This window comes from Choloepus didactylus, chromosome 14, assembly GCF_015220235.1.
Source record: "Choloepus didactylus isolate mChoDid1 chromosome 14, mChoDid1.pri, whole genome shotgun sequence".
NCBI lineage: Eukaryota > Metazoa > Chordata > Mammalia > Pilosa > Megalonychidae > Choloepus > Choloepus didactylus.
This window is the reverse complement of record NC_051320.1, coordinates 81,674,084-81,693,323: the sequence shown is the minus strand read 5'-3', so window position 1 is coordinate 81,693,323 and position 19,240 is coordinate 81,674,084.

Here is a 19,240-nt window from a genome sequence, read left to right as displayed (position 1 = left end):
TCTGGGGTACTAAAAATCCTGACTGATAAAGAACCAGTATCCTGACCTCTAATAATAACTTTTTACGGAGGGGCTATCTATATGCCAGACATTGTTTTATATTCTGGGTGAACATTATTGAATAGCACTGTATGGCACTGACTAATGAAGCTTATAATCTTATTCAGATATAAGCAGAAACATGTATTTCTTTTCAGAGTTTGAGGTTTTGTGATAATGAGCACTCAGGTTGCATTTTTCTACAGTAAACTCTACACGTACTTTTTTTTCAGATAGTGATATCAGAGTAATCAGGAATGAGGCATTTAGTGAATATAAGAGCTAGATTTCCTCCAGTTTTCCTGACAGGAGGCATAGTGATAATGAGATTCTGCCTGTCCATGATGAGTTCCTTCCAGATTGCAGGGAGCCAGGAGTAGACTTATGCCCCCAATCATGTCACCTTGAGACACCTATATATACTGTTGGCAACTTTGGACACCTGAATCTAACCTCCAGTTTGTAGGTGGAATCTCTCATTATGCACCAGCACCTTGAGAAATTGTCCAGGGGCCGCATAGTAATCGCTGGGTATTACACACATGAAGTCCAGGTATCCAGGCCCCGAATGTGGGCTGTGGAATCCTTTATCTCCTGAGTTTCAAATCACCTACACCAATCCATCTAAGCCTCATCTTCCTGTGAGATTTTGCCATTCTAAATGCAGTAGAAGAGTTTCAAGCAGGTGAGTGTTATTACATTTTTGCTTTCATAGAACCTCTGGCATCTGTGTAAAGAAAGGATTTTAGAAAGGGCAAGAGTGAAAGCAGCAGGACATCAGTTAGGCAGCTATTGATGTAGTCCAGGCAAGCAATTATGGTGGTTGGGCTAGGATGGCAACAGAACTAATCAATGGGCCTCTGCTTGGGTTCAAGTTCCTAGAAATGGTGGTTCCTAAGAACAGGAGAACAGTGACTCCAGTCCATTCTTGCAAAGCCCAGATTGTTAGAAAATTCTTCTTTAAGCAATTTGACAATGTGTATCAAGACTGTTGAAAATGCCCAGGGTCCTTGGTTCAGAAATCCCACTCTAAATAATACATCCTAAAGATATATTTTAACAAAGAAAAATTAATGTGTGAATTTATTTACTGTGGCATTAATTTATGAGCAAAAACAAACCTTTAAAATCTGGTAATGGAAATACAATACAGAAAATGATGGCACTATAACTCAACCCAGTAGATCTTTTAGAAAGACACTAGAAGTTACAATTATGAAGAAATGATTCAACACAGAAAATGTTTGTGATAGAACATAAAGCAAATAAAGATCCTGGAAAAGGTATGCCTGCTTGTATCCACTTTCATAATATGGATCTATATGTAAACAAGCCCTGGGGAAAAAATAACCAATGTGCTAAAGGGGTTGGGTAGCATTCTTTTTAACATTTTCCATAAATTTGACAGGGTACTGCTTTTGATTTTGGTTCTGAGAGATCTCATGTTCCCTTGAGAATGTTTCCAGACCAAGGAAATCAAAATTTGTTCTCTGGTAAGTATAATATAAACTTCCCCAATAAGTTTAACCATAAACCCAAATGAACCAAGGGAAATTGTTCCTCTTTGGAATCATAAGTCTTTCTGTGAACCCAAGGCCAAGGATGGGAAGATAGAAACATAAATCTGGAATGAAATCTAGAAGTCTGTTTGTCACTTCAATGTCTTGGAGCAAAGCACACACTCTTCTTATAGGTTTTCTGTTCCTTTCTGTCACTCCTGCTTCTCTGTCAACCCTCCAGAAAGGATTACCATCCCTTTCTCTGACACTGTTGTATACACACCAAGCAGCAACCTCTTCTTGTAATATATCAGCACACTCCCAAGAATTCATCTTGCCGGATAACTCCATCCCATTCTCCTCTGGTCCAGGGCCAGCTCTGAAATGGCATAACTGGAATTTCAATGAGTGTCAGAGAGGTCTATGGCATGTCTTATGCCATGAAAACCTAAGGGCAAATATCCTAGACCCAGTAACTCCCCAACTATAAAATGATGGAAAACAGAGGGGAAGCTGCAACCTGAAGTAAGAGTACATCACACAGGCTGTTTTCAAACAGAATTGAGGTGCCCTGAAATAAAATTGAGAAGGGACTGATTAGAATTACTCTTACCAAGATTCCTCTCCTGGATCCAAATGGCCTTTATCATTTACATACCCTTCCCCTTTTAACTTTGTGACACAAGCAAGGCAACGTTTTCTTGAGCACATGGTGCTCTTAGAAATTTAAAAGTAGAAAATATGCTCTTTAAATTCAAGGAATTTATCTCATGAGCATGAGGGGCTCACACCATCATCAATTAGAAAACAAACTAAGACATATATAATGAAGGGATAAACTAACCATGTAGTTTGTTTGCCTAACCATGTAAGGGCAAAGACTTAGAATAAAATCCCTATTCCACCAATTACTAATTAAGTGACCTTGGACAAGTTACTTTCATTTCTTTGAACTGCCTAATGTGATGAAGTTAAGGTTTCAGAAAAACATCTAGAGAGGGTGCCTGTGGTTTTGAATCTCAGGCAGTCAGCAGAGAACAGTTTTGAAACTAGATGGCACATCTCAAGGGTAAAAACAACTATCCCTTATTTAATTTTTTTTTTAAATATTCATTTTATTGAGATATATTCACATACCACGCAGTCATAGAAAACAAATCATACATTCGATTGTTCACAGTACCATTACATAGTTGTACATTCATCACCAAAATCAATCCCTGACACCTTCATTACCACACACACAAAAATAACAAGAATAATAATTAAAGTGAAAAAGAGCAATTAAAGTAAAAAAGAACACTGGGTGCCTTTGTCTGTTTGTTTGTTTGTTTGTTTCCTTCCCCTATTTATCCCTTATTTAAAACAATGGGAATAGAGGTGCAGAAACTGATGGAGGGTGCATCCCTGGGTCCTCTTTGTCACCACAAAGAAGCAGGCAAGAGGAGGCAGTTTAAAGGAGGCTCTGAATTGGGAGCTGCCCTGTAGGTTGATATCTTTTAGCCTGGGAGCAGTAGAGGCTAAAAGAACTCACTTGTATATGCAACCCACTGTCATAAAGAACTTCACTGTGAGCCAGGGAAATCCTCTGCCCTCCTGGGAAAATGCTATAGCCTGTCCCCCACATGAATCTCATGCAAAAATTACTCTAGGAGAAACTCACCTCATTTAAAATTGAGTAATTATCAAAAAAAAAAAAAAAAAAAAGAATGTGCTGCCTCAAAATATAATGACTACTGTGTAAAAAACAAGAAAACAAAACATAACCAACAACAAAAATAGTTAAATGGCAAAGAGCATTCATAATAAAGCATAGCATGGTGAAAACTGTAGTAAAACTTAAAACCATAAAACTAATCAAGCACCTGTCCCTTTTAAAACACAGGCAGAGAAAAAAAAAGAAAAGAAAAAAAAAAAAAAACCACAGTCAGAGAAAAAATAATAATTCTGCAATAACCCTGCAGTCTTACAACAAAGAAGGATGAAACATTAGCTTATAGCAATCAGAAAAAAAGAAAAAAAAAGAAAAAAAAAGTCAGAAATGAAAGTTGCACTAGAAGATTAAAAGGAATAATTAACACTACAAAAATACAGTAAGGACCATGAGGACAGGATTAAGAAAAGCAGATGAATGAAATCATACTGATCAAAAACTTAAAAGAAAGAATATGATAGATATGGAAAAGAGCGCCCTTGAAGGAGCCAAGAAAAACAGAGAAAATAAAAGAATAAAATTCAGAAATAAAAGAAAGTTTGAATATGCCAATTGAAAAGGCCTGTGTCTCAAGAAAATTTTACAAAATAGCAGCATCAAAGCATAGGTTAACAAGGTTAATAAATTTCAAAAATGAACAAAGAATTCTTTAGGTAATTTTGGTGAAAAGATCAAGCCAATTCTCATGGCAACATTTTTGGCTGGCCACAGAATTCTCCGAAGCAACATTCAACCTATGGAAACAATGTCTATAAAGTACTTCTACAGAAAAAGAAAGCAAGATAGACATAAGAATTTTACACCTAGGCAAAATACCATTCAAGTATAAAGGAAACAGACAGGTATTTTCAAACATGAAAGTATTTGGGAAATATAATACCTATACACCCTTTTTGAAGAAACACCTATAAGATAAAATTCAACCAGCCAAGAGATGATTGGAAAAACTATGGCAAATGTACTGGTAGTAAGCAATGAGAGCATTTAGAAATAACTGTATGAATAACTAAAACAACTGTAAAAACTACAGCTATAAAAAATACACTCGATATGAATCATGACTATTTAAAACTGTATAATAAAATTTGGGAAGGGGTAAAGATGTTGGGAAGTACTATAAATATGCTGAGTTCTTCATCTTATAGAGCTGAGTTCTTTATTAATAATGAAAAACAATACTTGAAAAAAAAATCTTCCCAGGAGTCATGAAAAAAGTTTTAAATACTTAGGAATAAACTTAATGAGAAATCTGCACTATCTATATAAAGGAACATTAAAATACACCTAAAAACTCTTTCTCTTAAAAGTTCACTTTGTAAGTTGTTCTAATGAACCAAGTTTCTGGTCAATAGGAAAGACACCCCAAAAATGAGCTCAATCAACTAAGTTCACAGGAAATAAATAGGGAATTTCACAATTGTCCACATTTATCTTACTCTGCCTTTTAGCCCGACTCTATTGTTGAACACTTTTGGGAAAACATGAACTCTGTATAAATGTAGAAAAATTTGAAAAATTCTCATTTAATTCTTTCATAGTTAATTTTTCTTTTAAGGTAGATATATTTTTTCAACAATCTAAGACAGAAAAAACTAAAATTGAAGGGTAGTAATAGATAATATGTCAGTGTACTATGGGAAAATTAACATATTCTCTTATTATATGGTGTCTTTACTGGCTGCTTTTAAAATGCAGCATAAAGCTGTAATCTAGAATTCTAATAACCACCTCAACTTCTGGGTACATTAGTAATAAATTAAAAAGAACAAAAATAAAGACTTTCCAATGGAAAAACAAAAACAAAAACAAAAACAACATTCCTAAAGACCTTACACATAAATAAAAGCTTAAACCAAGGAAAGGTATAACATATTATTGGATATAAAAACACAATATGATAAGTATATTAATTATTCCTAACTTAATTTATAAATTTAATATGCTCCAGATAAAAATTTATAATTTGCTGCTACAACATTCAAATAGACAAGCTGATTCTATCTACCAAGACATTTGTTTTCAGCATCTTCTGCAAATGAAGAATAGAAGTAGGAACTACTCCAACCAGACATTAAAATATTTTATAAAGACTACAGACATTAAAATAGCATTATATTGTCACATGAATTGCAAAAACATTGGAGCATAATGGAGACCAGAATCAATATGAATTGAACCAAAACACATAGATGATAATGTGGCTTTGCATACAAGTTGAGAAAATATGGACTCTTCAATTAGTGGTGTCAGTATAACTGAGTAACCATGCAGGAGAAAAAAATGTTTATTCCTACTTCACTTTATACAAAAAATAAATTCCAGATAACTGAAATATTTAAATGAAAATGGAAAATCATAAAAGTTCTAGAGGAAAAGAATTTTTGAAATTTTGAGAATAATTTTTGAAAATACTCTCTGCATAGAAAATATATTTTTGAGTATGACATAAATTCCAAGGGCCATAAAGAAAAAAAAAAAGATCATTTTGATTAATATATTTTTAAAATGCAACATGAAAAAAAGGCACAAAAACAGAGTTCAAAACTAAGCTCAAACTGAAAAAATTGCAGCTTATCACAGATAAGGGCTGCTTTCCATAATATGTAAAGAACACCTATAAATCAATAAGAAAAACTAACAAAAATCTGGTATTTAAAATGAGTCAAGGATATGAACAGGTACACAGGGAAGAAAATACAAATGATTCTTACCCATGTGAAAAGACATGCAGCCTCATTATAACAAGATATGCAAATAAAAATTATAAGGATATACCACTCCTGAATTACCAGAGTGGCTAAAAGTGACAAATTTAATAGCACACTGGTTTGACAAGTGCATTTGTGGCGGGAATACGAATTCATATATGCTTTATGAAGAGTATCTTGGAAATATCTATTAAATATAAAAATGTACATACCAGCTATCCTACTCTTTGTAATTTATCTGACAAGTATTTTTACACCAAGAAAAAATGACATATGCGCACTGCAGAATTATTTGTAGTAGCAAAAGTTAGGCAGCAACCTAAATTTCCATCAGTAGAGGATGAGTTAATTAAATTTTAGCTCATCTAATAGCAATGAAATAATATTTGGTTTAAAAAAAAAAAGGAATGAGAAATCTCCTTATGTACAAATATGGAATAAATCTCCAAGATATATAGTTAAGTAATAAAAGTCAGGTGCAAATTTGTATACAGTAACTAGCATGTGTGTATATATGTATATGTGTGTGCCTTTATGTGTTTGAGTGTGTTTGAATGCACATTTGAAACTCTTAGGAATTAGTAACAGTGTGTATCTCTGGAGAAGGAAAATGGGTGACTGGGAGACAGAAATGAGAAAAGAGTTACATTCCACTACCTCTTTGATTCTACTAAATGTTCTATTATCTGACCAAAAAAAAAAATGTATTTTTAAAGTATTATCTAAAAAATTGGGGCTAAACCAGGAGAGGGGAATGAGAGGTTTTGTTTTTTATTATTAAGCTCATTTCTGTATTATTTGATTTAATGTGTTATTTTTATCTTGGTTGAAAACATCAAAAATTAAACTTAAAAATAATTTTAAATACCCTGTTCTATTTAAAATACTCTGTCCCACTATTTGGCTGTCTGTGCCAATTTGGGGAGAAAAAAAAATGTCACTGCAGCAATAATAGAGACAACATGTTCAGTATATTCTGGGAATGCAGACAAGGGATCAATTAATTCCACTGGGTAGGAGCAGTGGATGGCAGTTACACAGAAACTCAGAGATGGGAATTGCAGGTTAACCGGGTCCTTAAAGAATGTTAAATTCACCAAACAGACACCTGGTGCATCAGCCCAGGGGATAGCATGAGCAAAAGTGTGGAAGTCCACAAAACCTATCATGTTTGAGGTCATTCGGGGGGCATGAGAGCACAAATGGCACAGAAGGAATAACCAGAAACAAGCCAGAAAGACTAAAGGGGGGTTGGAAGAATAATTCAAAAGACCTCGAATGCCGTGCTGACATGTTGACCTTATTTAGTTGATCAGTGAATCCTAAACTCAACTGGTTGTCAGAATTCACTGGGGAACTTTGTAAAAACACAAATTCCCAGGCCCCCATCCCAACCCAATTAAATCAGACTTTCTGATGGATAGGTCTCTGAATTTAAAACTGGAAACTCTCTGCCCCAACCATAGACAATGGAGAATCATCTGAAAGCAGGTTATGGTATTTAGAAACATCCCTGTGTGTTTGCAAGGAGAGAGGAATGGAACCAAATGTCCCATTAGGAGGTTAAGAATTAATGTTATGTATAGTCTCACTCTTTGTACCTTTCAGGCTGAAACGTAAGATCTCTTTCCAGGTACTTAAAGTTCTGGACTCATTCCTGCCTGGACTGTGCTGAAGACGTAGGAGGAATGGAATTGAGAAGAGTAGGAATGGAGGAATAGCTGTTGTTTAACCTACCACTTTTTCCCTGCCTCTGCCCCCAAGTGTCATCCTTATCCTCATGCTATGAATATCCAGCCAGGAAGTACATTCTGTACACAAAAGCAATCAAGCACATTCATTAAGGTTCTTCATTAGAAGCAAAGATTTTTTTCCCTCTATTTTATTAAAACAACAATTACCAAAATCCATAACCAGTCTGCTCCCTGGGCAGCAGATTTTATGTGATCTTTTGAACAGCTGATTGAGTTGGGGCAGTCCCAGGCTGATGTTAATTACACAAATTAACCAGAAACCTTCATCTAATGCAGAAATAAAGTCCTTCTTTGAATGAAATGTTTGCTTCATTGATTCAACCCTTATCTGTTGAGCCCAGGGATATGAAGATGCATTAGGTACAATTCCAGCCCTTAAGGATCTAATGCTTCCCAAGCACTCAGTAGATCTGTGTCATGTCAGAGCCTAGCAGTGGAGAGCTACTTCAAGGTGGTAGGAGCCCAAAAGATGGGTCTTCAGTATCCCAACCTTGGCAAATTTCAGTCTTAAACTGAACACAGATTATTAAATTTGAAAAGAACCTTCGATATTCTTTAGTCCAACCACTTCAATTTATAGATAAGAAAATTGACGGGCAGAAAATACATTGATTGCTCAAGGTCATACAGGAAGTGAGTGGCAAAACTGAAGCTGAAATCAGGCAACCCACCTTCCACTCTGAACCTGTCAGGCTGAGTGATTACAATTTCAAACTCTAATGTCAAAAATAATCTTCCTGTGTACGACATGAGTGGGGTGGGTGTTAAATTCTCCCAATTTCTTATGGGAGATAAGGAACTTAGAGAATTTTAAGTTATTGGGTCAGGGGACATATTGACCCACAGGAGGGAGATTAACTGATTTGAGTTCATTCACATGCCCAATTTCTGCAACAAATATTTACTGAGTGTCTATAATAAATGATAAATAACACAGATATAGACCCAGCTCTCTGACCTGAGTATCTCTAATTATCTCACCCAAGATACATGGTAATGGGTGTTGCTAATCCATGCTAGTTCTCATCTGTGCTTTCTTCAGATCAATGGTCCATCCATATCCCATTCTTCTCTCCTTAAGTTTGGGTCTTAAGACAGAAATAGAAAAAAATAGCATATATGCTACCTCTGTCCTATCCTCTACCACTGGCAGACACCACTAATCAACCACAGCACTCTTTCCACTGGATTGTAAGGAAATATTGGAACCCTTCCCCACATACAGCCCTGAACAACTATTCTCAATCTGTCTAAGATGGCATATGACTCTAAGGTACGTGGATTAGGTTAATTTTCTTTCTTAATCAACCCAAGACTGAATCAAATCCTAAAATGGAATTGCTTAAAAGATAGAGTGGAAAAAAGGAAGCAAGAGAAGTGTTCTAATGGATAACCCAAAAAATGGGTTGTAAGACTGCACAGAATCCATTCAGAATGACACAATAGATGTTTATGAGTGCCAGTACCATGCTGGATAATGAGGATAGAGACAGAAATAGATATAGTCTCTGTTTTCGAAAGTTCTGCACCAAATGAGGAGAAATGCCTGAAAACAGATAATTTTAAAGCAATATATTATGTGTTATAACTGAGTGATCTCCATACCCTCAGGCAGGATTGGTGGCTGTATTTTTCACCATATTTCCCCAGCACCCACAGTCACACCTGACATAAACCAGGAACTCAATAACATTTGCTAAGTGATCAGGGCACAGAGATCAGAGTAGCTAATTCTCCTGGAATAAAAGCATTAAGAAAAAGGCCAGAGTTGTCCTGAATCTTGAGAAATCTGTGAGAATTTTCCAGATAAAGAGAATGAGGAAGGAAAAAAAAGAGCATAATTTTGCCCAAAATTATGATGAAAAACAAAATAAGCCACTTGTCCTCCATTTCTTCATCTATAAGATAAACAATTGCCCACTTCCCAAATGACTTAAAAGAATGCCTAATGAATACATAATAAAGTGAAAGATATGACTATCTTTTCATCAAAGTTACTGTAATTCTTTGTTATCTGCTGTAGATGGCCTAGAAACCCCAAATTCAACAGTGCTCAATTCCACCAGGGTACACGCTCTTGGAGTGCTCTTTTATCTGGTTTCTTTTATGAAAAACTAATTAAAATCAATTAGGGTGACATGTCATTGACTGGCCTGGTTTTACAAGTGCATAACAAAGAGACAGAAGGAAAGACTTGAAGGGCAATAATGTGCTACTTGTTTTCACTCCCTAAATTGCAGATGTCTGTTTCTAATTGATGAACAACTGAAATTTCAAAGCATTACTTCAAGCATAACTAAATGTCTTCCATCAAGCAGATATATTAGAGATTTGATTAATTTTATCTCTTCTTCAAATGTGCTTGAAAGAATTCATCCCTGATGTTTTTCATGGGAAATGGGGTCAATCTTCCCTGTCTTTGAACTGATAAGACATTAGCCTGTGCCCCCACCATTTTGATTTGACTATATCCTCTCTTGTGGTGCACATTAATTGTTTTTTGTGTGCTAAATCATGTGTCTCCAACAAGCTTGCAAGACCAAGGCAACAAGTTCAGGTCTCTAGTTCCTTGTACATAAAAGGAAAGATAGAGGTGAGAGAGAGGACAAGAGAGAATAACGGAGAGAAGAAGGACAGGAAGGAAAATAAGAAGAGAAAAAAGAAAAGAGAAAATAAGGATGAAAACATGCACATATTACAATCTGTTATCTTCCGGCCTGGTGCACTTTGCTTTTCCCTAACACATGCCGCTTAATCAAAAGAATCCTGTAACATAAGCACATTTTTCCCTTTGAGGGATAAGGAAACTAAAACACAAAGAGCCCATGAGCTGGGGCAGGGAGAAACCCGGGCCCATTCCTTCATGCCCACATCTCCTTCTCAAGAGTGTTGCCCAAACAAAGCCCCGTCTCATGGACAGCAATGGGCAGCATTTTCATATGATCGAATTCTGACTCTCTCCCATCCCTTGGGCACACAAGTGACAGATTTCAGCATCTGAGCCACAGCCATTTCCTGGTATGAAGTAAAACCAATCGGATCATTTTTATTATTTGATCTAGGAAATAACTGGGAAACTGAGTTAGTTAGGTGTGGCGGACAAAACCAAAAATAATGAATTAAGAAAGTCTCTGTCAAGTCACAAAGTAGAATTTATTTACAATATGTATAATCAACAAAAGACTTATATCTGGATTATATAAATAATCCGTACAAATCATTGAGAAAAAAGCAGACAACTCAACATAAAAATGGTCAAAAGATTTCAACAGGTACTCACAAATGACAATATGCTATGTAGAGGGGCTATAAAATTTATCATCCAAACTGGGACAACTTTTGAGTTAAAAGGGGGTTCTGTACATAATTATACTGGACAACAGAGTAAACCAGGACTCTTCCAAAGCAAACTAAAATGTACAGGTCACCATCCCAAATGGCATCAAAAATATGAAAATATGCTTAGCCTCATTGGACATTCTGTAAATACCAATTAAAATTACAAAGAGATACCTCTACACATCCACTGGAATGAAAACAACCAACAATACCAACTGTCAGTGAGGACATGGAAGGCCTAGAACTCTCATGCACTGCTGGGGGGAAGTATAAATTGATGCATTCCCTCCGGAAAACTCTTCGGCAGTATCTACCAAACTAAAACATATGTTTGACCCAGCAATTCTACTCTCAACAAAAATATGTACATAAATGCACCAAAAGACATAAAAACTTCACAGAGCAAAATTATTCATAAGAACTCCAAACTGAAAACAACCCAAATGTCTGTCAACAGTAGAAGGAATAACCAAGTTGTAGTATAATCCTACAATAATGAACACACCACAGTTAAAATGAATGAGCCAGGGCTACACAGAACATCATGGTTGAGCATCAGAAATACAATATTGAGTGATAAGAAGCTGGTTACCAAAGAACAGATACTGTATGATTCCATTTTTATATAGGTGAAAACAGGCAAAACTAATCTATGATGATAGAAGCCAGGTTACTGGTTACCTTTGAGGAAGGATTAATGATTGGGAAGCAGGAGGAGAGAGGTTCTGGGAGGCTGGTAAGGTCCCATTTCCTCATCAAGGTGGTGGCAATTTGAGTATGTCACTTTGAGAAAAATTATAGACTTCCACATTTAAAATTTGTGTGACTTTCTGTATGTATGCTGGATTTCACTAAACAAGTTTGCTAATAAAGAAAGAAAGGAACAAGAAAAGAAAAGCCAGGTAAAGTAGGGCCACATGCAGACTAGAGTGAAGAAGGAGCAAAAGCAAAGTAAACAGGGGAAGACATTCAGTAAGGAGAGTAGGATGTGGGGGGTGGGGAGGCCATGAGAGAATAACCAGGGGTTAATAAGAGAGAGGCAAAGAGAATAGTCGATATCTTATGCTGTCTCATCTAATCCTGGTGATTTTCCTGTTTCTGTTCCCATTCATGGGTATCTTTATAATATCACCTTTTTCTTGAGGCAATATGAGTAGCTCTCTTTTCCATAAAAACAAAGAAGGCTAACCAAAACACTCAATAATGTTTTCTTCCTGAGATTCCTAAAAGTGCAGTCTTGGCTGTTTAGGAGCTTATTTTCATCAAAAGTTATATCTGAGATATAAATGAAACCAAAATAAAGTTGGGCAAATGGACAATGATCCCAGCCTGCCTTCTCATAGGAGTGTTAGGAGACTTCTAAAAATATATTGCAAATAGAGGAATATCCTGGTTCAAACCTATGGTCTATCCAGACTGTGTAGCCCATGGGAGGTGCTAGAATAGCATCTTAGGTCATTTCATGTTGACACATACTTATTGAGCTGTACCACCTGCCATATGCCAAGTCCTGGAGTTACGGAGCTGAATATGGCATGACTTCTTAAGGAACCCTTGGCTTCAAAGGTTTCATCTGTTTTGTTAATCGTTGAATCTCCAGCACCTGGAATGATGCCTAGCACAAAATATGTGCTCAGTTAATGTTTGTTGAATGAATTGGTGAATGAATAGTTACTCTAGATACAGGAAAAAAGTGCCATGCAATGGAATTCAGTATCCTATGTAATAGGATTCATTGGTTCAGGGGAAGAAGTAGTTATTTCTTCAGTAGGGTGAGGAAAAATTATACAAAAAGAACTATTGGGTTGAACCTTAAAGACTTTTCTCCAATTTATATAGTAACTATGAAATACATACCAATTCAATAGAAAACCACAGGAAAAATTATAGGTGCACGTATGTGCCTAATTTGTTTGCTATTCTCTTCCACACCCAACCAATTAAAAGTGGAAAAATGCAGATGGCCCACAGATCACAAAATAAATGCTCTGCTGGTCTCCTGAATCAGCTGGTCAATTCTGTCTACGCAGACTAAAGAGGATGAAGAATCATCCACATGTTCCATGTTACTAGAAAGGGAATGCTTGAGTATTAAATACTCTGGGTTGCTGATCTTCCACGGTGGATTTCAAAATGAATTTCAGAGAGCCCTAGGGTTTCTTAGAGGTTTCTCAGAGTAAAAAGAGGAAAAGTAGACATGGCCCCAGGCCTTCCATCCCTGGTATAATCAGAACAGCTCCTCTTTTATCTGTTTTCCGAATTAGAATTTCCCGTAAGATTTTGCTGGAGGAGAAAAAAATAAAAGATGATTATTCTACTTTTTTGAAATAAAGGTTTTAAACCACTGATATACAAAGGGCAAATTCACAGAATAATCGTACATCCATTTACTGAACTTTGTGTAAACACAATTTAATTTTTATAAGAATGAGGACACTTTATTGGTTTGTGTTCCTTTGAAATTATGATCCATCCTGGCATTGCTAGTCTCCTGGGATGTAACACCTAAATGTGATGGTAAACACAACACAAGTGAAGACGTCTATCACAATTGTCTCAAAGGGGGAGGTACTAATTTCAATGCCCTTCCCCCTTCTCATATTCTGGACTGTTTTCCATAGTGTTCCGGTTTGCTAATGCTGCCATTATGCAAAATACCAGAAATGGATTGGCTTTTATAAAGGCAGTTTATTTGGTTACAAAGTTACAGACTTAAGGCCATAAAGTGTACAAGATAAGGTGTTACCAATAAGGTACCTTCACTGGAGAAAGGCCATTGGCATCTGGGAAAACTCTCTTAGCTGGGAAGGCACATGGCTGCCATCTTCTTCCTTTGCTCCCTAGGTTGTGTTTCCAAAATGGCATTCTCCAAAATGTCTCTAGCTTAGCTTCTTGGGGCGAACTCTGGGCTAGTATCTCCAAAGTGTCAACAAAAGTCTGCTTACAACAGCTGTCTCCAAAATGTCTCTCTAAGCTGCAGCAACTCTGTGCCTGTGCCACTCTTTTTAAAGTATTCCAGTAAACTAATCAAGACCCATGCTGAATGGGAGGGGCCGCACCTCCATGGAACTAATCCTATCAAACGCATTACTACCCACAGTTGGGTGGGTCACATCTCCATGGAAACAACCTAATCCAAACATTTCAACCTAATCAACACTAATACAACTGCCCCCACAAGATTGTATGAAAGAACATGGCATTTTGGGGGACATAATACATCCAAACCACCACAACTAGGAACCATGAGGCCCTTCAAATATATGTCTCAGTTTTTGTGCTGTTTTGGTGGCCAGATATAAGAAATAAAATCTCATATTTATCTGATGCTTCACTCTCAGATTTCCACATTTAGTCTCGGTTCATGACTTTATTTGCATGCATTTACAGTCTTCATTTCATTTATAAAATACACCAAGGGATTTTATAGGTCTGTTTAATAAGCTAACGTACAGTGTGCCCATGCCATTTCCAGACTCATTTCCTTTTTTCATTCCTCCAATCCTCTCAGTGTTACTATACCTCTTTTAGCACCTGGAATTGTATAATTTTCAAAGCAATTGACAATAAGTAGATAACAATGATAGATAGATAAAGATAGATAGAGATAAACCATACATAAATCTATACATACATCGATCATATGCATATATAATTGATATACAATCTCACCAATATATAAAAGACCATAATATTCCATTCCTGTTCCCTCGTTTACTAGCTCTAGGGTATTCGCTTCCTACACTGTAAATCGGGGTAATTATATCTAAATAAACCTCGCAGAGTTTATATGAGTAGGAATCATATATGTAGGATACCCTATTGTAATTGATCTTCACTTACTTCGATCATTCTTGCAACCCATGGGTTTTGGACTCAGTCTATCAAATAAGGAAACCACTTTTAATTAAATGTGGTTGAAACTGCTACATCCAGGTGAACATTATTTATCAATGCAGCTGTCCTAGGATCCTGGGCTATTTGTTCATTTGTTCATTCAACAAAGATGTACTGGGTACCACAATCAGTCAGACACTGTGTTGGGAATTCAAAATGTCACAGACAAAATCCATGCTCTACTGGAGCTCAAATCCTAAAGGAGGAGACAAACATTAATCAAAACACTATACCATTCAATATGCAATTTCAATACTCATAAGTGCTCTGGACAAAAGGATAAGATTCTGTGAATGCCTATTAAAACGAGTTGATCCACCTTGGGCTCTGAAGGATTAGTAGGAGTTAACTAGGTACAGTGGGTCGGGGAAGGGAGACACAGCAGATAGGAAAGCCATAGGAAGGGGCAGACCACAGGAGTCTGAAGAACCAAAGAAAGGCCACAAGTCGGGAGCACAGCTGGTGAGAGGAGAGTGGGGAGATGCTATTAGCCAAGGCTGACCCAGAGACTCTGTGTGCGGGCACTACTCTTGGTGCTTTAGCTATGTTCGCTCATTTAATCCTTACAACAACCCTGCAAGGTAAGCACTGTCGCCGCCTTCATTGCCTCCACTCTACAGTTTTGGAAATTGAGGCTCTCAGCAGTTAAGTAATTTCCCAGGACAATGCAGAGAGTAAAGAGCAAAGTCAGAGTTCAAGCCCCGTTAGCTCCTTCACCATCCTGCCTCTTGAGGAGATACAGGAGGCAAGATGCCAGGACTTCTTAAGCCTTGTGCTTAAGTTTGTTCTATTTCTTTATCTTAAGAGCAAAAGGAAGGTTTTGAAGTATTTTAGATAAGAATAGAGTAGGTATCATCAAACTTCTCCTTTGAAAAGATAACTGGCTACAGAGCAGAAAATGGATTGGAGCAGCCCAGAGAGGGTTCAGGAAACCACAGCAGTGAACAAAACACTGTCCCTTCCCTTGCGGCGTTTCTACTCTTAGGAGGAGAAAGTCAATAAATAAATATTGACTACTTAGTATTTCAGATGGTGATGCACGTGATGGAGAAATCATAAAGCAGGGTAAGGGGGGCTGCAAAAGCCAGTTTTCTGAGGAGATTGCTGTTATTACATATTGGGTGATAGGGACAACTCACAGAAAAGATGACTTGCAGTTTAGAAATTATGATGGATTGGATTTAGATGGAAGCAGCACAAATGAAGAGAAATGAAATGGTTCAAACAATATTTCATATTTCAGTTAAACAATAATTGCTATTGGATTGGATATAGGGGTGAGAGAGAAGGAGGGTCAAGAATGACTCAGGTTTCTGGATTTTGCAACTGCCTTTTGCTCAAACAGGAGCTGTGAAAGAAGACCAAGACTGACAGTGGGGAGCAGGGGCAAGATGATAAGTTCAGTCTTGAACCTGTGGAGTTTAAGTTGCCTTTTCAATATCCAAGCAGCAATCTCATGGTTCTGAAGTTCAGAGAAGTCTTTTCTGGTGATGTTAATGGGGGGGAGGGGGGCATAGGCACATAGTAGTAACAATTAAAGCTGTGATCTTTGATAAGAATGCCAAGGTAGAGTATTTGGAATGAGAAGAGGAGAAGGCCCAGGACCAAGACTCAAGAAGCTACAACTAGAGGTAGATAGAGAGCAAGAGATATAGAAAACCAGAAGAGGGTTCTGAGAAGGACAGAGAGGTCTGTGGGGAAATAATTCTCCATAGGTCTTCCGCATTTTTGCATATCTTGCAAGCTGGGTCTTAACCACTCTTTGTTCTTTAAGAATGTTTTATAGTGAAAAGCCTTGCAATATAGGTAGTCTTCCTCCACAGAAAAGGGCAGAGTTTCTCACTGTCCATTATAAAATATTTTGGTTCACTGAGCTTAGAGTTTTTCTCCTCTAGCATTGTGTGTGCAAGATTTCATCTAGCATATTCAGACAAAGATGAAGAAAAATTCAGAAGAAAGAGAAGAGAAAACACTGCAAGGAATCACAGAAACCTTCCAGAAGCATTGGGGCCAACAGTGTAATCCCATTCTACTAATGGAGTATGGAAGGTTGACTGGCCAGTTGGCAAAGGAAGAGCTATCGGAAAATTTACTGGTAAGATACCCCTGGCCATATTTCTCCTCTTCCTAAAGGGAAAATCAAAATTGATTCAAGGCATTTGCTTAGGGCTGCAGAAAGCTTCGGGGCACAAGCCAGTGCAGCCAGCCCAGCCAGCCACCTGAGTCTTCAAGCCATACCTTCCAGAAACTTTTGGAACTTCTGGTGACAGGTGTGATGTGCTCACCTCAAGTCACTGGAGCATAGAAGCACCATGTGTGTTCTACCAGCTTCTCTCATGCAGTCACCCCATTGGACTTGCTGAAATCATACCCACTCAAAATGCAATTACACGTACCAGCACAAAACAGCTATTTCTGACCTCCTCCTACTTTCACATGGGACATGTTCCCAGCTCAGTTCCAGGAGAAAATCTGGAAAATTAATGACAGAATTGGAAGAGGTTGTTGGAACTCCAGCCCTACTGTGTCTCCAAATCCGTGTTCCAAACAGGACCAGTATTTTTCTGCAAACTGAGCTCATTCCTCCTCTTCTCCATAACTGCACCTTTAAAGGGTTCTGTTCTGTTCAGAAGGGCATTGTTTGGTTCAGCTGAGACAAGGCTAGGAAAGGACTAAGCAGTGTGAAATAGGGGACTATCGGGGGCTTTGGACTCAGGTATAAATACACATGGCTGCTGGAGTCAGCCTATCTGGTATTTCTGTTCGTTTGTTTTCTTTGTTTTGTTTTGTTTTGTTTTGTTGTAGTCCTTTAGTTTTATTTTCTAGGATAAAAAATATAGGCATGTTTACATGGTCATCTTGATGATATCCTTTAAAATAACTTATCAAAAGGCTTATTTCACATCTCTTGATTATCACTAACCATCAATGTCAAGGTCAGCCTTGATTAATTGGTTGAAAAATTCTGAGCAGAATAAGTAGCTTTGTGAATGTTTCCCCAATCCCTGAGAATCATAATCATCACAGAAATATTTGATTCCTTCATTATAAATCTTGAGAAGTAGTCATGTTCATTCATTGTTAATAGGGCAAGGAGCAGTATCATAGAGGGTTAGTCCTTGTAGCCTGTTTTTAATTCTACCTCCACCACATGTTAGGTTCTGAGAGCAAATTACTTAATTTCTCTATACACAGTATCCTCATTTATAAAATAGCATAATATTAATTCCAGATTTTTAGGGTTATTATGATACTTCATATGATGCACTTAGCACAGTGTCAAAACTTAGCTATTATTAGCTCTGCTGGTTATCTATTGCTGCTCAACAAACTACCCCAAAATTTAATGGCATTAAACAACAGCCATTTTATTTTGCTCATAGCAGGGAGAGCTGATCTTGGCTCCATGATGCCTGAGCCTGAACTGGGGTAGTTTGAATGCCTGTAGATGGCTGGGTCGCTGCACTGAGGCTATATGTCTGGGGATTCAATTCTGGCTGTCATTTGGACTCCTTGATTCTTCTCCACAGGAGGCCTGTTTGGGCTGGAATGTCCAAGATTGCTTCTTCATTTGCTGTACCTGCCATCCGTGCTGGAATAGTTGCAGTAGCTGTCAGGGCACTCCTCTATCTCTCTCTGCATAGCTACTTGGACTTCCTCAAGCATGGTGGTCTCAAGGTAGTCAGATTTCTTACTGGGCAGCTGGCTTTCCTAAAAGTGAGCTCTCCAAAAGGCCCCTGAGGAAGCTGCAGGGCATCTTATAGCCTGGCCTCAAAAGGTACACAGCAACAATTCTGCCATATTCTATTGGTCATGAATAAATCATAGGACCAGCCAAGATTCAAAAGGTGAGGATTATACAAGAACATGAACACTGCAAGGCATAGCTCATTGAGGGGTCATCTTTGGAGACTGGAGTGTGTCCTCTGACCTGCAATGACCCATATCCTTCCCACATGCAAAAAAAGCTCACACAAAGATGGCTGCAGTAATATCTCTCATCCCACTTGCTCTTCTGCAACATGTCCTTGCTGCTCCCCCATCAAGAGAGGGAGTATATTTCTATACCACCCTTGGGCTGGGGAGAGCCCTGTGACAGCTTTGACCAATAGGACATGGGAGAAGTGGTGCTGTGCCAATCCGAAGCAAAGCCCCAAATGGCCTGGGAGCTACTTTCTGCTTTCCAGGCAGTTAGCCATTACCTAAGAAGTGTGATGACCCTGAGTCCGCTATGCTCTGAGAAGCCCAAGCCAAGGCCCTGGAAGATGAGATGTCACAAGGAGAGATAGG